The 20913-nt window shown below is 45.1% G+C and overlaps 1 protein-coding gene across 3 annotated transcripts in view; it reads left to right on the top strand.

The window, feature by feature from the left end:
* Window positions 1-20913, top strand: part of Lrrc1 (leucine rich repeat containing 1) — a 119807-nt gene that overhangs the window by 1087 nt on the left and 97807 nt on the right. The gene's annotated exons all lie outside the window — the stretch shown is intronic.

Raw genomic sequence — 20913 nt, 5'->3', positions numbered from 1 at the left:
TCTCTCTCTCCCTGAGCCACCACACAGCTTGCTTGGATCTGTCCTATCACTCTCTGATGCCGTACCTATTCAGAGTTGCTTACGAAAATTAATCATCTCCTGGGCCGAACTTGTCCAGTGACAGATGCCGATTGTGCTTCTAGGAAGGTCGGGGCCGGGGTAGTCGCAGAACTTTTAACCCTTGAATTTGCCTCAGGACTTTAGCTTTAACTGTTAAAGGGGAAGGCATCCCAGACCCAGGTGTATGTAGGAAGTAAGCCTGTGGCAATCCAAAGGTTCAGGAAATGGAAGACTGCTAGGGGCGGGGAGAGAGCCTAAAGGCCGAGCCGCGGAATGAAAAATACCTTGTTGGTCCTTTGGTAACGCTAATGCCCTGTCATTTTCAAAGACGCTCTGGTCAGATGTCCCGGTTTGTTAGAACACGGGCTGATAACGATCTCCAGCGCTGAGGAGAGTTTAGAAAAACAGAACTGTGTTTTTCTTAAGTGATGTTCCTCTTGAATTAACTTTCTTTGGTTCCCATGGCCGCCTCTGTGTAATCACAAAGATTACCCACACTAGGATCAGAGCACCCCCCACCCCCCGAATTTAATTCAGTAGGAAAACCATCCAGTTCCCTCAGGCATGTATTATTTTGCAGGCATTTTCAAACACATGATCTAGTTTTTCGCTTCGCTGTTTAACTTAAATGGTAAGCTCACTGCTTTAAGTTGTATAATTTTCAGAACGTAGAGCAAATGTTACTTAATGCTTTTCAAGGGATTTGAAATGCAGTTATTAAAAGACTTAGTAAAAAGCTCTTGACTATAAACTTTGCAGTGCACTCTGTAGTGTTTGTGTTTTATGGAATTGGAAGCTTTCTTTGGATTGTCTTTTCATTCCCTTCTGCAGTTTGTGAGATTTCCTGTCATGCTGCAGAATTTTGCTTAGTATTGGAGACTGAGAGTTTTAGACACATTAGGTATTGGTCAATGACAACTCAGAAGCTCAAAATACAGTCTGATGGCATTCTGTAAATACAATAAACAAACATTTCAAAACTGAAAGATGGCCTTCCTTACTGGTTAAGTATTGCTCTCACAGCCTCAAATTGAGGTCCTGTAAAAAGGATTTCTTTCTGTCTCATTTCACCCTGACCATTGGGTTTGTACATGCCAGCGGGACCAACTAACCTTGAAAGCCTGTTTGTTTCATTCAGCGTTTCCTTGGCTAGCTGTTGTTCGTGTTTGAGATCTGTATATCTCATTACTATTGCTCTCAGTGCCCCTGGCCTCTAACTCCAAGCTCCTGTCTCCTCACCACTGTGTCACTACTCTTGATGGAGAGCTCTAAAGGTCCTTAGTGTGGTGGCCATACCAGCTGTATGTTTTATTGCCTGTAATTTGGGAGCACAGCCAAAGGGAGGCCTGCACCCTCTACCTGGGCAACAGGCTTTGGGATAATGATAGACACCTACTCTGCAACCTCTCATTTGCTCCCACATTTTCATTTACAAATTGAGACAGGGAATTGCAGTGTTTTTTCTCAGGCCTCTGCTCCTTATTAGATGCTGTCTCTGGCTTCCCCCATTTACCGAAGTGTCAGACAACTACAATCACACTGAACACGGAGGATGAGTCTGGCCCCATTCTGTTTCTCAGATCCATCAAGCCTTTAGCTGTTTATTGAGTCCCTCCTTCTTGAGTCATGTGATTTAAACTTGGCCTTGTTAAATATTTATTGACGTACCATTACTTACTGGCTATTAGTGGTACAGAGATTAAAGAAGCCGTGATTCTTACAAGCTGATCGAAGCCCCATGATGATTTAAAGATAGATGTTATGACTGTGGGGTGGAGAGGGTGGCTCACTTCATCAGCCTACTCACCAGCTGCAGACGTGTGTTGGTCACTTACCTCATCTTCCTCAGAAACACTTCAGCTTTGTGGTGACTTCCCAACAGTTCAGGTCGAGGGGCAGGAACCTCATCTTGAGCTTGGCTTTGATTGGACAACAGTAGTTGCATCTGTCTGCTGCTTCCGCCTTCACCTGTCTCTGTAGCTGGATTCTTTGGGTGTCTATACTAAGACAGTTTCACTTTTGCCTCCTTGAAGTGCTTTGCATGCTTATGTTCTCTCCAGTAAGCACAGGACCTTACCCTTGCACCCAGTAGGTCTTGCTCAATAAACAGTTACTTTTCTAGAATTTCTGTTTTCTCCTCTTTGCCTTCAGCTAGTCTTTTGTTGGTTGCCCGATGAAAGTGTTTCTAACACCCATCCTCCTCTTGTCATTCTTTCTCATATCCTAACTTCACTTGTTTTCTAGTTCTAGATCACTTAACATCAACCAAGCTGAAACCTTACATGCCTGCTGTGTTCCCAACTAAATCATTACCTCCATGAGGGCAGGAGTGTTCATGGCTGACCGTAGGCCACTATGTGGTCCTCAAGTGCTTGTTGCATAAACGACTCCTCATAATTCCCCTTCCTGTTGAAACTAGTTAGTCAGCCCTTTCAGAATCAGTTGTCTTTCCTTGGAAGGTTTTGTTCTCCGTTTCTCTTGTACCATCTTTGAAATAATTCTTAGGCAGTATGAACATTTGCCATCATTATGAGTTCAATTTTAGCACCTGTAGCTTGCTTCCGCAAGGGGCTGTCATTCACATTTAGAACAAGTTAGCCATGTTTCAGTTAGGTCTTCTCTTGGGAAGTGGTCTTTCTCCTTGCAGTCCCATTTCTGAGGGATGGGGCAGCCATTTGTTCTGTCTCCAAGGTTCATATATTTAACTCAGATTGGTTTTTCCCCCCTCTATCTTTCACCATGACCTGGTGTGTGTGTGTGTGTGTGTGTTCTGAAAATGTCATCTTTATTCTCAGTTTCTCATATCCACCGCCTGGTTTCATCTGGATTCCTATTGCTTTTTGGTTATCTTTTACCAAGGCCCTTTGGGTCTTGTCATGAAGGACAGTGGGGCCCACATGTTGGATTTAGATAGTTGAAGACAGGGTTCTGTGTCTTGGATACTCTCTTCCAGCCTGAGTTTCTGCATGCATTAGAGCACTGCTTATTTCAAAGGGTTAGTCTGAGGATTTGGAAGATCAATACAAATAAATGTAAGATTTTTCTGAATACTCTGGCAAGAACTTAATATTAACAGTGTTTCTTAACTGAAGTTTAAAGAGCCCCCCCCCCCTCCACTCCTGGAGTTTGTTAAACCCAAATTAAAGTTCTGATATTATTTTCAGCAATTAAAAAAATCACACATCCTGTAATGTTGAGATGACTTTATAGATGAGTAATTATTGCCTAGCCTTTTGAGCACCCCTTTTATTGTTTATAGCTAATGGGGGACGAGTCGATGTGGCTGTATGAGAGGCAGGTAATGACTGCAATTGGGGGAGCAGAGAGCATGCAGTACTTCATTAGAGAGAAATGATGAGGAGCTGAAAGGGTAGCAGCCCCTGTGGTGCAGTTATTCAGAATTAAAACCCAAGCACTTGCACCTGGTTAATACTGTTTAATACATCGTGAGCAGCCGTGTAGCATCCACAAAATTACGCAATTGCTCTGTGATGTAGTTACTGTTGAAGTCTCCTTTCTTGTCTTTATTGTTTTTTTTTTTAAGAGTTATTTCACTTTATAGTTGTATAAGAGCTAAGGCTTGGGGGTGACACACCTATATACTTAAACTCAATTATTCAATAAAAAGAGCAATTACACATTTAAGGACTGAATGCTTACAGCAAAGAGGACTGAAAGTGAGGTTTTCCCTGCTGATCCACACATTTATCAAGTTAGAGAAACAGTCCATTTCTCAGATGCCCTGTTGTTACTATACAGTGTAGCACTTAATTGCTTTCTCATTGTTTTCTGTGTTGGTTCACACCTTTCCCATAGATTTCCTCATTCCCCACCCTTAGAGAGGAGAAAAGCAAGCTAGAGAAGTTGTAATTTTCCCAGGTTAGATAGTGTCTGCGACATAATTACTATAGCCAACCCTTACTAAGGTCCAAACTTTGTAATAGGTTCTTTACACAAATCATTTTTTCTTGCACTGTATTACAAACAATTTTAATTTCAGTTTTTCAAAGGCAGAAAAAGACATAAGAAACTTAAGAGGCATGGGAACATTGGGGGACCCCCCCCCCCCCGCCTTTACCACGTGTGACCTAGTTGGGACAGGGGAGGGGGCACGGCTGGCAGTGGGGATGACCAGAAGCCTCTTGATGATAGGAGGCTCTTAATGCTTTGAGGAGTTTCATACTTTGGGGGAAATGAGAGAGGCCTTAGAGGAGGTGATTCAGACTAGGCTGAAAGGAGGGAGGAAGTGCATTGTGTATTGTTCCAGGTGTGGAGACTGAGGGGGCCACCTGAGTGGTGGAGGCCAGGAGCCACACTCCAGTGAGTTGCCCTCTGCCCTGCTAGCACAGGAGGCCCATGGTGGGCATCTGACGTACTGTGTAACCGAGTTTTTGTCTTAAGAGGGTGATTTCTGGGGATAGAGAGGAGCCCTTGTGTGGTGTAGCTGGAGGAAGGATGGTGTGTTTGTAGGAAGAGTAGGGACAAGGCTCTGAGGCTTGCACTCTTAGTCTACTATATCACCTTTGTGTCATGCTGGCCCACCTGGGGTATGGCTTCTTATGTTGATGTATTTTCTTTGAATGTGGGGCACTTGCATTCAACTCAAACATTGTGAGTTTTGCGTCTAGGCTTTGCCCTGGGAGGAAAATGGCCAGCCATATGTGTTGTGGGCAGGATGAACTTGGGTATTTTTTCTAGGTAAGTGTGGCCATTACGCTTATAGAAGTGTACCCATAGTGATGCTGGTTACTCTGTGGGCTCCATTTTTCTGAGAAACATGACTTCATAGAATGTCATCAGTACCAGTGGTGACAGTCACAAGGATGGGAAGGAGGGCTGCAGTATTGATGGGCAGCTTGAGGGGTGTTCATGAATGTCAAGGACAAGTTTGACAGCTGTACAGCTCCATTCCAAGTGCAGGGCTGGAAGTATGCTGTCTTCTGCCGCTAGAGCTGCATGGAGGGTGATGAGATCGTGGGTCAGGCCTTGGGAAGTGCATAGAAGAGTCTTCTGGGTGTCTGTTAACTTTCTCTTAGGTGTCATTTAGTGGACAGGGATGGTAATTTACTGTTGTATGTGGCATTTTAGAAGATCTAATGGTGTGTGTGTGTGTGTGTGTATAGAGTCTAAAATACCTTGCCTTGAAGGAAGTTTGCCCTGATCATTGTTGAAGAGTTTACTTATGGAGGGTAAAACTTCTGGACCCCAGAGATTTGACTCATTTGGGGGTGGGGTGGTATTTTGTGTTTCTAGGAACCTCAAGGAATAGGTTTGCCTCATTTTGGTGGGAGGAAGTGTTGTACCTAATTATGGAGTAGTCTGGATGATTTTTGATGGTTTGGCTACATGGAACCTCTGTGGCACAGTTCACACCTGCTTCTTTGAAAAACATAATTAAGAGGAACAGTCATCTTGGGCGGGAGGGTAAGGGCTCTGGCTTAGATGGGCACGTGTGAAGACCAGATGTGGATTCCAGACGGTTACAGGCCGTTCGGCTTGATTGGAAAATGCTGACTCCACACCTCTGTCTTCATGCTGTTACTATGGCCGAGCGTGGGCTGTGGTGTCGACTTGTTTTTTCTGATAAGATTGATTTGTGTTGGAAGCTTGAAATTATTAAAGGAAAAAGAGAAAAAAAAAACCCATTTCTCTTGTCATGTTATCATCATTAACTGTTTTATTTTTCTTTAAAAATATTTTAAAAGGCTGCATAATGATAAGTTTTGGAGCACAGGGTGGTATTGCAGTGCATGTATAAATTATAGGATGATGAATACAGACTCATCAGCGTGCCTATTGACTCACTTCTTCATTTCCTATGGTGAACCTTCTCCCCCTTGTATATGTATGGGTGTTTTGCTTGCATGTATATATGTGTACCATGTGTGTTCGAGGAATTACAGATGGTTGTGAACCAACATTTGGGTGCTGGAAATCAAACTCAGGTCCCCTGGAAGAACAGTAAGTGCTTTTTATCCACTGAGGCATCTCTTTAGCCCCAAACATCCACTCTTAAAAGAATGAATATATTCTTGCCTTGCCACAGCTGTATGCCTGTAATTCCAGTACTTGGGAGGCTGAGGTAGGAGGTTTGGGAGTTTAAGGCTAGCTTGGGTTATGTAGGAAGGCAGAGTATTAGGCAATAACAGCAGCAACAACAAAAAGAAAAAGAGGAAGAAGAAAGAAAATAAAGGATTCTTTGGGATTCTTTTTTCCCTCTTCATACATGGCTGTGTATTATCATTTAAGCAAAAAGAGAACCCCTTCTCCATGAGTGGCTTTGCTGAGCTCTCTTTCACACTGTACATTGGGCATTTTCCATATCAGTATGTATTATAGGTTAACACTAATGTAGCTTTTGGTTAGGCTTTGCATCATTTTAAAAAATTGTTCTCCTACTGTTAAGAATTTAAATTGTTTCTAATTCTTGATGAACCATGCTGGTTTAAATGTGCTGGTACAGATTACATTGTGTGCTTGGGCAAATATGTCTTTAAAATGAATTTAAAGAATAATTGTTGGATGAAACATTGTGTACTTGCAGCTGCTCTCCCAGGCCTCAGAGGCTCTTCCAGAAGAGCCCTTGGGTAGACGCTAGTCAGGTTGGTCAGATGTTTATGCCAGATCTCTGGGAGACTAGCACTTAATGCTTGCCTTCAAGGACCCAGCAGTCTGTACTTAGGGAAAGAAGTTTTAACATTCTGGAATTCCTAATGGAAGACCAGGTATTGCTGTGTGCCTTCTGAAGAGCTCCTTGCTCTGGCTTTCTCAGTATCTGAGCTCAGAGGGCCTGACAGTGGACAGGGCGCTGCAGATGGCTGTCTTTTGCAAGATGACACAATACTGTGTTAGGAGAAAAGATAGTCTGAGTTGATACAGTTCTGTTCCCTGAGCAAGGTGACAGTGGTACAGAGGATGTCTGGCAGCACAAAGTGTGATGACTGTGAGTCAGTCCACCCAGCTGTCCCTTCCACTGTGGTCTCAGTGCAGGCCTGAATCTTGGACTTGGAAGAGAAAGTATGCACGGCAGTTAGTTCTCGTTGTGAAACTTTGTGTAAACAACTTCGTCCGAAGTTGCTTCAGTTTGATCATCTTCGGAAAGGAATGATAGTCCCCACCCTATAAAGTTACGTGAAGATTAACTGTGTTAATACCTGTTCAATATAGAGACCAGTAGCTGGCAGATAGGAAGAGACAATGTCATTTTATCCTTATCAGTGTTGATTGCTTAGTATTGGAAGCCCAAAGACCTTCATTGTTCCCGTCTTTGAATCCAGTCTCAACACTTGGTCAGAGTGACCTAAGGCACAGATATAAAAAGTGGTGTCTCCAGAGTGGCCTCCCTGCACCTTGCAGGGTGAGTTTGGCAACATTCTTGTCATCTGCTTTCTCTTGCCCTTTTTGTAACTTGCACCTGTGCTGCACAATAGCTAGCTGCCCTGAGTCACTAACACTCCGCTGCAACGTTCCATGAGCCTTTGTGTCAGTGACTGAATCTGTGTTGCCACACTTCTCTCTGTCTTGTTTCTCACTCCCCCAGATCCTGCGGGACAGATCAGGAGAAAACTTTTCCTGGGTAGCCTTCCTTTTCCTCTGTGGTCTGTGGAGTCCCCTGATACTGCTCCTGACTGCAGACATACCTGTTGTCCTTCAAAGCAAATGGTGGAAGACCCCTGCCCACCCCGTGTCTGCTGCTCAGTAAAGCAGTTAGCATAGAGAAGATGTCAACTAGATACTTGAAAGATGTTCTGGGGGAAGTTTGTGTTGTGGCCCTTTTTTGGGGGCGGGGGTGAAGGAAAATTAAAAGTGGGTTTCAAGGGGTGGGGAGATAGCTCGGCTGATAAAGTAAAGCACTTAGCACTGAAGCCTGACCACATAGCACACACAGCTGTAATCCTAGTGAGCCTCTGCCAGGAGATAGAGGTGGGGGTGGGGGTGGGGGTCTTCTGAAGCTCCTGGCCAGCTAGTCTGGATCACACAGCTGTAGGAAATAACAGGACCTTGTTTCAATAGGACAGCAGGAATGGCTGACACTTGAAGGTTGTCTTCTGATCTCAATCACTCCTGTCCCTTTGTGTGTGTGTGTGTGTGTGTGTGTGTGTGTGTGTGTGTGTGTGTGTGTGTGTGTGTGTGTCTGTCTGTCTGTCTGTCTGTCTGTCATCTCTCTCTGTCTCTCTCTCTCTGTCTCTCTCTGTCTCTCTCTCTCTCTCTCTCTCTCTCACACACACACACACACACACACACACACACACACACACACACACACACACACAGAGCCAGAGGGTTTTGATTGTACCTGTAAATTCAAGACTGAAGATTATACCAAGAAGCTTGTCTGTCAGCAGTCCCTGTAGTGCGTATGGATAAATGATGTTGGAGGAAAAACAGCACCGACTTAGAGAACAGCTCCAGGTCCTTGTCATTCATTCATTCATTGCTCAGTTCTCTTATATGAATGGTGGAGAGTGTGGATGCTGTACGGTGGTCCTTTTGTGTTCTCACTTTCTCAAATGCTAGTTTCATGAGTTGATATCCCAGGAAGACTAGGAGAGCAGTGCCATAGTTATGCACATGCTTCAGGAGTTGACACTTAGTGAGGTTAGTGGAACCACAAACCTAGGCGTAATTATTACAATCAAGGAGTTGATAATCAGGCAAAGCTATTCCAAATGAGTAGCTTTCTGTGGTCAGTTGTTGATTCCCAGAGTCAGGTAAGGAAGAAAGAGCAGCAGATTTTCTCTGGTTACCATGTATACCTTCACACACATGTGCACTTGCGCGCCTCTCCCCAGCCCACACACTCACTGAATACTGAATGAATGCTTCTTGTCTGTCAGCTGTTTGTCTTTTCTCAGCCTTTAAAGCTGCAAGGAACTGGGGAATTTGACTAGGACTTTTTGTGTCTTTAGTAAATTAGCTCAAGCAAGTCAGAGGTGGTGGTAGTCCCTGAGGTTTGGTAACCAAGAGAATCTATTGGGGAACTATGGTTCAGGGTCAGATCATTAGGAATATCAGTGGGTCAGGGTCAGCCCCGGGTGGTTTGTGAGACTGTAGCTTTGCACTCCTGAGGAATAGCATCAGACCTGACAGGATGCTTCAGAGGCATCCCGCCTCATCAGTGGGGGGCTGGGATAGGACTTCCTGCATCCTCACAGGCCCTCTGTTACCTTCCCTTCTTCCTTCCAGGTATTCATTGAGTACTAGCCTTGCGTCAGGCTTTGTTCTTTCCAGCAGTGCAGATAGAATCTGTGTCTCTGGAACCTTCAGGAAAGCCAGATAAGCTAGTACAAGCCACTGATTAAAAAAAAAAAAAAAAGCTATATATTTTCTTTTATTTTGAGGGGGAGTTTGCAAGGGCAGAGGGCAGATAAGAAGGGATGGGGAAATGAATGGGATGGAGATGCACGATGTGAAAGACACAAAGAATAAACAAAAGGAAAGTTAGAAAACAAAAAGCTGCAAAACAGGAATGTAGCAGAGAGTAAGTCTGAGGAGGTTCCTGTTTCTCACAAGGCCACTTCAGGAAAGTGACTCTTGTCCTAACGCGCTGCACGTGGCAAGCAGTCACTCCAGTACAGCAGAGGTACCGGTAAAGGCCTGAGGATGAGCTTGGTGCTTTAGAGTCTTGGCATGGGATGCGGTAGCAGTGGAAGCCAAGGTGCCAGGGTTCGCCTGTCATCATTTGGGGTATGGCATGTGGTAAGTGTGAGATCTTGCTGGTTTACAGAGGACTGGACAAGTGGATTGAGCTGCATAGGAACTGAGGAGTGTCTGTCATGGTGGAAGTTGTAAAGAGACTTAGCATTAAGAAGGGGACACCTGGTGATGAGAACTACAAAGATACTGAATGTGCTCTGGGTCTGATGCCTCAGTCTGTTCTCAGTTCTTCTTGTGATTGACACATTTCATGTTCATAAAACCCACGTCCTCATTTCACATAAGTAGCTTTTTCTTACATACAGGACACTGGGACACAGAGACCCGAACAACTTGCCATCCAACTATTAAGGATCGGAACTGGCATTTGAAGACATAGGGTCTCTCAAGAGTTGAGGCTCTTAACCACTGGATCTTCCTGCCTCAAGGTCAAGCACATCAAAAGCCTGTGCTGAGCCAGGAGTCCCATCTGTTCTGTAAAGGGCAGCAAACGGACTCATGATGTTTGGGCTATTTTTGCATCATTAAGAAAAAGAGCCCTGAGCTGAGAGATCATTTTCAGAATCAGGTCACCGAGTATTAATGAGCTCATTCATGCGTAATCTCTCAAAGATTAGTGGCATTCATTCTTTGAACTGGAATTCTCACCTTCGGGAGACAGCTAACAGTTGAGTCCTTACACATTTTTACAGTAAAAGTGCATTTGTTAGAGAAATTGATGGGAATCACATGCACTGGCTTTGTCAGAGCAGTGCCTCATTGTAACTCTGCCTGTGCTGACTTGGCGCTTGGGTTACTGGTCCCTATTTGCAAAGTGTGACGTCAAGAAATTGTCTTGAAGCAGTCTTTCATCTTGACCCTGCCTGCCAGTATTGTAAAGTGGGTCCTAGTGTACTTTCTGGGAATGTACATATTCCCATACTGCTACCATTGGGTGCAATTAATGAATAAATATGAGTATTTTGTAGTAGCTGCCATGGCATTTGCTGTGACAGGAATACTTGGCAGACAAAACTTGAGCAGCCTACGTTTGATGGGCTCATGGTTTCAAGATTTCATTGCTGGAATGAGGATGGTAGGGTAGGGTTGGTTGATGGGAGAGGGAGCATTGTGAAGACTAGGAAGCAAAAAGCTGGAACTAGGGACAAGGCCTGACCCTAGTGGCCCATTGTTCCCAGCCAGGCTCCCTCTGTAAAAGCTCTACAGCTTTCAAAAAAATCTTAACACTGGATACAGAACACGTGTCCCAAACACAAATGTCCCATAGGGGATATTTGGAATTCAAATAAACCTACTCAACCTACCTAATAGTGTGTTAACATTCACTTGTCTCTGTTTTCCATAACTTCATTCTAAAATGGCAAGGTTAGGACTGTGTTGGGTTACATGTGCCCAGTGTTTTCCGTAACTGTTGAGATTCACTGAAATTGCCCAAAGTCTAGATACAAAGCTTGTTAGACCCCGGATTTCCAACTTTACCTTTCTTTTACCCTTCTTTAGTTTGTGCTGAAAAAGAAAATCCATGGAAAGATTTTGGAATGTAAATACGGCAGAGGATATTTGCTTGTGATAGGCACTTCATGGAGTCTTCTAAGAAGCTTATATATTCTACAGTGTTGTATTCCAGTGTTCAGGTTTATTCTAAGGTTGAGGGGAGGCACCAGGTAACTCGTGCCTTCAGTTCTCTGACCCTTTTACACACTAGCACTCAGTCCTGGACAGACAGGCATACATCCAGAATACTCTGGACTACAAGTAACAGAAGTTCTCCTGCTGAAGTGCCTCTGGTTAAAGAGGTGTTTGGTGACCTCACACATCGGGGAATCTGAAGGTAATGTGCTAGGTCAGTAGGTCACTTGCTTTGGGTGGTGGCCTCCTACGTACAAAGGGAAGGCATGGGTAGTCAATAGCCATTAGAGAGGCTGGGATTAACAGTGCCTGGCTCCCCTTTTGGTGAGAAGTAGATAGTGAGGAGTAGGCACAAGTGGGTAGGAATGGCGTGTGCATGCTCTGCTGTGTTTGAGGTGAGGTGTGTGGAAGGCAGGTGGGTAGTCAGTACATCCTGCTGAGCCTGCTGGGTTTTGCATATACCCGCCTTTTCCATCATGGGGTAGCAGGTAGCTGTTGTGTCTCATTAACCCTGTGTCTTTTGCCAAAAACACAGAGACCATCTGTGTTTTTGTTTCCTAAGAAGACTCCTTAGCAGTAATTATTTCTTTTTCAGACCATACAAGACAAAAAAAAGAATAAGTGCATATGTAGATATTTTCCCTAGGTTTTACTCTTACCATATGTCTGGGGAATTCTGTCAGAGAATGCGAATTTAATAAGTAGGGTATTGTAAAAGTTGAAGTTCTCATACACTCAGCTTGTGAACTGTGGACTTTGCATGGCTGCCTGTGCTGTCACTTTTGCTGGTGATGCCCTTGTCCTGTACCCATGTCACCTCTGTAAAGCACCTCAGGCCACAGCCCAGGCATGTCTCTGTGCTTCCCCAGCCTCTCAAGGCTCACTTCTCTGGTTATATGTGAGGGTGGGACTTAGCTGTGCCTCTGTCTGCCATCAGGTCTGAATTTATGTGTGTTTGTCTCAGGCATTAGGAAATCCAGTGCGTGAATCACAGGGGACACAAGAAAAGAAAAGAAATAAAACCCATTGTGCTGTAAACACATTTTATTTTCTGTGGAGTAGTTCAGACATATAAACTCCTTGACCTGTGTTCTAGACCATCCATGATGGGATTCATGCCTTCTTAAGTCTCCCCTGTCTCCTAGTCTTTAAGGATTGCCTGAGTTTAGTTTATTTTCTATCATTGAGGTAAAGGATCTCTGTTACATCAAAGGTTACAGTGCATCATTGAGGGAAGCCAGGACAGGAACTCAAGGATCTGAAGGTAGGAGCTGTAGCAGAAGCCATGAAAGAGTGCTGCTCACTAGCTTGTTTCCCATGACCACCTAAGTGTGCTTTCCTTCATAACCCAGGACCATCTATCTGCCCAGGGATAGTAACTACCCACAGTGGGCTGGGCCCTCCCACATCATTCATTAGTCAAGACAGTGCCCTATAGACTTACCTACAGGCCAATCTGATGGAGGCATTTTTCCAATTGAGGTCTTCTTCCCAGATGACTTTAGCTTGGTGTCAAAAAATCAACCAGTACAAGGGCCAATGTGTCTTTGTTTCTCAAGAGCCCGTGTCTGTCTACTGTAGGCTTTATGCAGCACTGGCCCAAGGTAGCCATATTAATAGCAAGCATTTGCTAGCCAACCGTGAGGGACAGCAGGGCTGTTGCTGAGTCAGCAGATTCTGCTGGCAGAGGGTCAGCGGTAGCACTGAAGATAACATTAGTCATGTTGACAGAAGGACATTTCCGCCCCTCCTTGCCTCTTAGCAGGGGTGTTAATCGAAGAGTAAAATGGCCAAAAGGCAGGAAGTGTTTCTGAAGGCATGGCCTTTGCTGTCCACATCCCAGATAATCCTCCCTCCTTGTGGAAAGAGTTAAGTGAAACCATAGTTACACTATGAAATACCAATAGCAGCTGTGTGTTAAATACCACAAACTACACCCACTTAGAATTTAGTCCCTAGGTCAGTTTGATGTGGCATGTGGGGATTTTACTTTGTTAAAGCGGACACTGAGGGCTTTTCTGAGGGCATAGGTGAGAAAAGACTAGGTAGGCCAAGGTTAAGACCCAGTCTGCCAGATGCCAAAGATGGATGCTTTTTCATGTTAAGATGTGAGAGCTGCTGTTTCCAAGTCTCTTGGGTTTAGCATTGGAGTCATGAAGAAGCCTGGCTTGTGGAGTCAGCAGCAGACTCTTTCTGGAGGTCCTGGGCCGGTTGGGCGAAGGCTGGGGATACCACAGAACCAAGAGTGGCCTAGACGCAGGTGAAGGCGTCTGGCTTCCCCTTCCATGGGGAATGAGCTTCTCATAAGACATAAATTTAGAAACCACATCCTAATGGCAGCTAGTGGATGGATCTGAGGGGAACAAGGAAAAAGATGGATGTTTGGAAACCAAGCAGGGTCAGAGTCTGGTGATCAGCCGGATTTGAGGATTTGAAACAGAGTGTTGTCGTTGTCATTGTTGAGGGAGACCATGTAACAGCTGACTGCTTATCAGGCTCAGCTTCTCAGGAAAGGGGCAGGGTGATTGTAAAGATCAAGCCACTTTGCTTATGGTGCAGCAGCCTGCTAGGTGGGTGAGGTGGGGTTTGAACACGGGGCCTTCTGGGAACTGGGTATTGTTGGATACACATGCAGTTTTGATGATGCCTGGCCTCTGCTGCTTGTTTCCTTGAAGTGCAGTGCTCGGCAAGCCAAGCCTGGCATAGAGAAAGGTAGAAGTGAGTACCGGATCCACCTATGTAACGAGCGGTGGTTGGATAGGAAGGGATGTGACGTTGTAGGATTCTGACAGGAAGGTATTTGGGATGCTGTAGGCTGGGCAGAGAGAGGAGGGAGTTCCAGTGAGAAGTGAGTGGTCAGAGCGAAAGTGGAACACGTCATGGGGTGAGGCTGCACAAAAAGGTCATGGCCAGACCTGAGATAGTGAAGATTTGTGAAAGGGAGGGGAAGCTCTGGGCGAGGCCAGGGTTGTGACTCACCGGTAGATGGCAAAGAGCAGACAGAGGGGCGGGCGTGGTGGCCGTTGCCCTGAAGAAAGCCCAGGAGTAGGTTTGCTTGCTCTCTGGGTGGGTCAGCTCCACCATGAGCCACAAAATCAACCATACATGGAAGGGCCAGGTGGGCAAATTATAGTATGTGAAAGACCTAACTATAGACAGAGCAGTGGCAAACCCAGAATCCTCACCCACAAGGTTCAGCTTCGCCTGTCCCACCCAGGATGGCCAGGTGGGAGTGGGTGTCCGTGCCCATTGTGAGGCTGTCATTGCTTCACTCCGAGGTTCACCACCCTGCCCCTCATCCTTGGAAACAGCCTTTGTGCAGAAGTGCCCTGACTTTTAAGTGTTCAGCACTTGAAAATTAAGTTAGTCAAGAATTCCTCAAGAATCTGGAAAAGGCACCATGGACCGTAGTCCAGTGTTGAGTTGGGTTTTAGGACTGGGGAAGAAGGCGAAGTAGATGATGCTTGTGAGTCAGATGCCAGAATCTTGGAACATCTTCCCAGTTTTTTTTTTTTTTTTTGGTCATCTCATCCAACTTTGAAGATAAAGAACTAAGAAGCTAATTAGTTTTCAGTAGGAGCTAATAGACCTCGATTGTAATCTGAGGCCTGGGGCTCAAGGGAACCTCAGACTGCATAGGGAGCCATTTTGGCCCTTCTGAGGTCTTGTAAGCTTGCTTTTTTTCTTCATGTTGAATGCCTCTCTTTGGCTCTAGTTGCTGTTCTCTGCACAGTGACTTAAACTGAGTACTTTGTCAGAAGCATCAGAGAGTTCTCTAAAGAAATGGATTCTCATGTCCCAGGTCCCATAAATCTGATCCATTTCTCCTTGTTTATATCTTGGTGGTTCTTGATGGTGCCAGGAACTTGTAGCTTTAGTAGGGGCCCTATAGGCTATTGTGGATGTTCTTGGGGCCACACCACATGAAACACTGCTGTGTAGGTCTTTGGTATTATATGCATGTAGCTTCATGTCCTTTTTCTACTCTCTGAAGGCCATGTGATCTTGCAGAGTTGTTTAGCATTGTTGAACCTTCTTTTTTTTTTTTTTAATCCTTTAATTGAGAGTGGTAAATTCATCAAGGACATTGTGAGGAATGCAGTGAATATAAACAAAAGCACCCAGCTCTGTTTCACACTTATTATGATCAGGAAGAAAGGATTCCCATTCTGAATTGCTGATGCATTTGTCGGAGGGAGGATAGAACACTGTGCTACACTATTGCACGAATTCTGTTGTATGAGGTACCTAGACTTTGGTCCAATGGTTTTCTCTAACACTGTAGTAAAAAATGTCATGTCCTTGCAAGTCACCAGTCTGTTAGGTTCCCCTTCATAGTTTCTTATGTGAGATTTACTGTTCTTTCTTCTTCCACAGACTTACTCTGTTCCTCCACCTACTTGTGTACACACACACACACACACACACACACACACACACACACACACACACACACACACACACGCTCACACGCACACACAGAACATGTTCTAAGGAGCTATTGTAGTATCCGAGGCTTAGCTCAGGTCCTCTCTGTGTTGGGGAAATTGAAATCTGGTGACACTTGTTTATAATCCTGGCTTACCTAGGAACTCTTTCTGGACAATGAGCCTGACCTCTCCTTGTGCCTTTAGGGAAATTAAGGCAGCAGTCAGTGGACAATGATTCCTCTGAAACATTTTGCTTTGGGCAATAAGATCTTGATCTTACTTGGAGACAGTCAGGGCACATTTTAGAAGTATTTGATTTGTATTTGCTTTTAGTGCTAGCAGTGAAAGATAATACTGGGCTTTGGCCCATAGTGTTGTGAAAACAGAACGAATGCTTCTGTGCCTGGGATATATGCAGGTTTAGCTGAGCCCAAGCATGGTTTAGCAGGGCCCAGGCATACTGCTACTTTGAGTTTTCATCTTTCCTTTACAATATTTGAAGTGGAATAACTGCTTGCTATTCTTGCTAATCATTTAAAGTTTTAACTGAAAGTTTGGTTTTTATAATGGGAACTCTTTTGGCAAGTGCAAGAAGGTGTGTCTGGTGTAATTCCAGCATCAGAACCACTTATGAGCAGAACTTTACTCTTCAGTGCCCTTGACAATGGGCACTTCCTGGATGATTTCCACACATGGATGATGTTGAGCATGGTACCAGAGGGTACATCGTTTCCTTGTTTGGTATTTCATAGTTGTTGACTTGGTGATAATATTCAGAATAAGTTAGCCTTAAAACACATAATAGATATTGGGTGCCTTCTGGACTTGCTGTAAATCTTTGTTCATTACCTGACACAATCTATACCTGACAGTCTATAGGAACATTCTTCCTGGTGTCTCTCCCAAAAGGCTCTTGGATCTTGTGCAAAAGAAACACCAGGAGAAAGAAAAGTGACTTAGCTGGGAATGCTAGGTGCCCAGTAACTACAGAAACCACCAGGAAACTTTTTGTAGTCTTTTAGGGATGCCAGAATCCAAACATCTGTTGGTAGTCATTGACTTTGAGTACAGAATTATCACAGTAAAAATGTGTGAGGGATGTATTCCTTAGTCATGGTTTTATGTATTTCCTAGGAAAATTTGTGTGTTAGTCAGTGTTCTGCTGCTGTAACAGATACTTCAGATAACATAGGAAGAGAAAAGGTTCATTGATTCAGCTCACAGTTTCAGAGGTGCAGTCCCTAGCGGTTGGTCCCGTTGTCTTTAGGCCTGTAGCAAGGTGTGTGTGACTGAGCTCATGTCTCTCCTCATGATGAGGAGAAAAGAGGACGAGCAGGGATGCTTCCCACAGGGCATGTCCCCAGGGAGCATGTCCCCAGGGAGCCCACAGATCCCACAACTTCAGCATTCCAGCTTTGCACAGTTGTGTCATGTTGGAGCCTTTACAAGCTCTTTCAGATCCAGGGCGTAGTTCTAGGTAAACTGAAGATCCTTTTGAAGGCTAAGCAAGGGGGGGTGGGGGTTGGGGTGGGGGCAAGGACAGGGTGGATACCTGCTCTCTGCTATTTGGTCTCATTCTTCCATTACTTCTTGTAGCTGCTTTACATGTGCCGAACAGTCTGGATTCTTCTAAAAATCTAACTCCATATCCTTGAAAAGACCTGAACATTCATGAAAGACTGAGAAAGTAGCCAGAATTTTAGTTAGGACTTTAACTGCTAAAAAACAGTCACTTGGGTTGATATTTTCAAAGGAGAGTTTTTGTTTTGTTTTGTTTGCTCCAATTAAAGAAATTATCTCAATGTTAATTTCAGAAACCTTTAAAAAAAAAATCAGGAATGTTTGAAAAGGAAGAAAAAAAAAGGTCACCTTAACCTCTACTTCAAAGAGTCCAGACCCCAAGGGACTGGCTGGTGCCTTGCCTGCTTACCAAGTGGCCAGCTGCTAAAGGAGCCTGGAGGTGTCACTCCCCCAGCACCACACCTGCCTCCTGGCACTCACCTCTGTACCACACCTGCTTACCTGGCAAAATGCAAGTCTTTTTCTTTGTTGGACTCTGAGCGCCTCGTGGAGCCTGACTGTGTGTTTCCACAGAGTTGATTGTGATGTTGGTACTCAAAACAGATGAAGAAGTTTAAGCTAAATTCTGCACACTTTACAGTGCAGTGTCACTTTTCAGTGACTTTACATCACTGAATTGTATAAAGACAGTGCTGTAAGTCAGTTGAAGGGACCAGCTCCCCATTTCGGCAGCCATAACAGCCAAGCAAGTATTTGTCTGACCTTGTCTTAGTCACTAAGGTCAGATGCCTGCCCCTTTCGGCAGCCATGACAGTAACACATGCTTTTTTGACCTTGCCTTGGTCACTAGAGGTTAGGTGCCTGCCTCCTGACAAGGAACCAATCAGAAGTTAGCTGGTGGTGCTATGCTTTATGGCTCTGGGTGTGCTTTACTGACAAGCGCACAGCAGTGATGCGCAGAGCATGGCAACCACCCTGGGAGGGCCTATGGGCCATAACAACCAGTTGGCTAATCAACACAGGGCAAGCCCTCCAAGCCTGGAGGCACACCAATCCTGAGCCTGTGCTTACCCCTAGATACTCCTCTTACGCTGCCCTACAAGATCTCTATGCAGCCCCTTCAAGCTGTCTTTGCTAGCCATCAGCCATGGCGGGTGGGTGAAAGACCTGAGCTAAAGCCTCATGCTGTTTGCAGCAAGCTTTTGAATCTGCCTGGTGATTGGGGTGACCGTGGTCCTGGGCTGAGACCCTGGAGGCCTGAGTTTTCTGGGGGTCTAACACAGTACTTTCATTTTTTTCCTAGAAGTACTATAATGAGAGTTATGTTTGTATTAAGTGGTGTGTAGCATACAGAGACGGGTCTGTACGATGAGTGGGATGAATGGCAGACATCCCTCCCACCTCTCTATAAAGCCCCGGATGGTTGGACACTCATTTGTTGCTTCGTATCACACACACACACACATACACACACACACACACACACACACACACACACACACACACTTGATCTTTTGTAAAACCTGCCTTTGGAATGTAGGGCTTCGGTGGCCGTGTGAATAGATGCAGCCCTCTGAAGGCATCCCAGCACCCAGTTCCAGCCCTGGCATCCTGCTTGGAAGGCAGTTAATGCACCACAGATATACAGTGAAGTGTTTTTTTTTTCCTTTTTTCTTTCTTTCTTTTTCTTTTTTTTTTTTTGCCAGCCCTTTTCTGTGGTGGCAAAAAAGCAACAATCACTGGGGGGGAAAAAGGAAATAAAGTGAGTGCCTGTCTGTGAAATTGTTGGATAAATTGTGGTGTGGCTGTGGTGCAGTCTTTCCAAAGAGGAGGTAGAGATCTCAAGATTGCAGAATATCGTTTTCGCAAACCATGGGGAGCTTTATGTGTGGCTGTTGTATGTGTGTGTTAACGGATGATGTTATAAGCATGAAGAAAGCTAAGGAAAGGAGGGGCTAGGTGAAAATGCTTTCACGATTAATTTTTTTCTTCTCTTTTAATGTGCTCTTGACATTTTTCCCAGAATAGATGTCAAGGTCATTGAAGTGATTGCCAAATCTATTTCCTTTCGCTTTTAGGAAATGGCAGTGGGCAGTTAAATCCTCATTTAATTTCATCTCATACATGTTTTTATCCTTTGGTGCATGAGTCACAAGGCAGAGAAGATAGACTCTCAGGACTGCAAAATGCTTTGGTACAAAGAGTTTATCTTGACTTCAGGCTTCCAGGGAGAGCAGCGACCCCATCAGTAGCCAAGGGTGCGGCGCTGTTGGAGGATGGAGCACAACTAAAACTGTACTGCATGGGGTCGGGGTGCTGGGGGGTGGGGGATACACACAGGGAACCATCAGAGCAGAGCTTGGGTTTCAGTTCTGTGGGGTCAGACAAGATAGACTAAGAGCTCTGGAAGAGAAGAAGACAGTGAGGGCCAGATAACTGGAGTGTCTCACTAGAAAGTGGCAGGGCGATGCAATGGGGAGGGGTAATAATGGAAAGGCAGTTTTGGGGAAAGACTTTTCCATTCTGCTTCTAAACGTCCCCTTAGTTACACATCTCGCCTTACTGTATTCCGTGTTTGTGCTCCTAGCAAGCAGAACTACGAAGGCGGAAAGGAGAGATGCCATTCAAGAGGGACAGGGGAAGGGCTTGAAAAACACAGTATTTCATTACCTCTCTTTGCCTAAGTGCCTGTTGGAAACTTCTGGGGAGTTAAACTGCTGTTAGCAGAACCCTGGGTTATTTACTCCTAGATTGTGGAGGAACTTTGGCATATGTAAAGGAATGGGGAACTCTGTTTTGCAGGCCAAAGAGGTGGACAGCCAGGTGGAGAGGAAAGGGGGCGAAGCCATGAGCACCCCACCATCCCCAGCTCCCAAACTTTTCATCCTTTCCACTAGAGATTTTCCTAGTTTGCTTATTTTGTTAGGCTGTGCCCCTGGAGAGGTGGCATATCTCACCACGTCCTTTGTCCATGCCATGTGGCAAAGAAACTGAGGTATGTCAGCCAGGGGCGGAACACCATCCATCACTCAAGAAATTATATTTCCAAGCCTTTAGAAGGTGCATATTGTAAAACTGTCATCAGGGCACGGGATGACCCTTGTCATCCGGAAGTCATCTGCCATGATTACCTTCAGGAAACCTGCCCGAGGTGGAGCCCTTTAGCACATCCTCTTAGAGGGTGGGTCAGTCCTGTCCCATCTCTGCCATCACCTTCCTGTTTCTGCTGCTTGTGGTTTTGGGTGGGTGGGAGAGAAGCTATCATCTGCAGGGAGAGGGGAGGTTGATGGGGGTGAGGGGTGGGGTGGGCGGGCCTCTAGCAGTTCCTGAGTCGTCATTTGTCTTGGAAGAGGGGGCTTTTTGGTGATTCAGCTGCTGGAGACTGAATTGAATAACATCATTTCATGTGTGTTGGGACCCTGTCTGGGGTGAGCAGGCGCTTTGTGCAGGTCCTCAGGGAAAAAGACATGAAGCATCGTGCACGGGACTGTTGAATTCCTGGTGAGTTTGTAGTTTTAGTTAATACGTGTGGTTCTGGCACATGATTCTTGGAGTCAAGTTACCGCATAGTTGGAACCTCCCTGCAGCCTTTCTGTGAACGTTGTCTTTAGGCCAT

This window comes from Cricetulus griseus, chromosome 4 (genome assembly GCF_003668045.3).
Source record: "Cricetulus griseus strain 17A/GY chromosome 4, alternate assembly CriGri-PICRH-1.0, whole genome shotgun sequence".
Classification (NCBI taxonomy): Eukaryota; Metazoa; Chordata; class Mammalia; order Rodentia; family Cricetidae; genus Cricetulus; species Cricetulus griseus.
Note: the sequence above shows the minus strand (reverse complement) of the source record. Positions and strands in the feature narration are given on the sequence as shown.